Genomic DNA, 477 nt, shown 5'->3' on the forward strand with positions numbered 1-477 from the left:
TCCTCCTCCTCCTCCTCCTCCTCCTCTCCTTTAAAAAAAAAATTCCCACCGAGGATATGTTTATTGGTTTTAGAGAGGAGGAGGGAGAGAGGGAGAGAGGGAAAGAGAGATCGGTTGCCTCCCACACACACCCTGACTGGGAATCAAACCCACAACCTACGTACATGCCGACCTGGAATCAAACCCGCGATATTGTGGTGTATGGGCCGAGGCCCCAACCAACTGAGCCACCCTCAGGGTCTGCCTTTCTTGCTGCCTCCCGACTCATCTCCACCTCCTTTTGTATATTTTGTGGATTTCTATCTCCTTCCCTTGTGAGATGCTTGGAAGTCTGTCGCTCTCTCCCCGTCTCTCTCCTGGTCGCCTCATTCACCCCCTTTTCTCACGCTCAGGATCATGCCCAGGAACCAGATATTCTCCGCCACCACCAAGGCAGCCCCCTCCCCGCAGTCCCAGCTCCATGCGCTCTGTCCGCCC

The sequence above is a fragment of the Myotis brandtii genome, unplaced genomic scaffold (genome assembly GCF_000412655.1).
Source record: "Myotis brandtii unplaced genomic scaffold, ASM41265v1 scaffold114, whole genome shotgun sequence".
Lineage (NCBI taxonomy): Eukaryota > Metazoa > Chordata > Mammalia > Chiroptera > Vespertilionidae > Myotis > Myotis brandtii.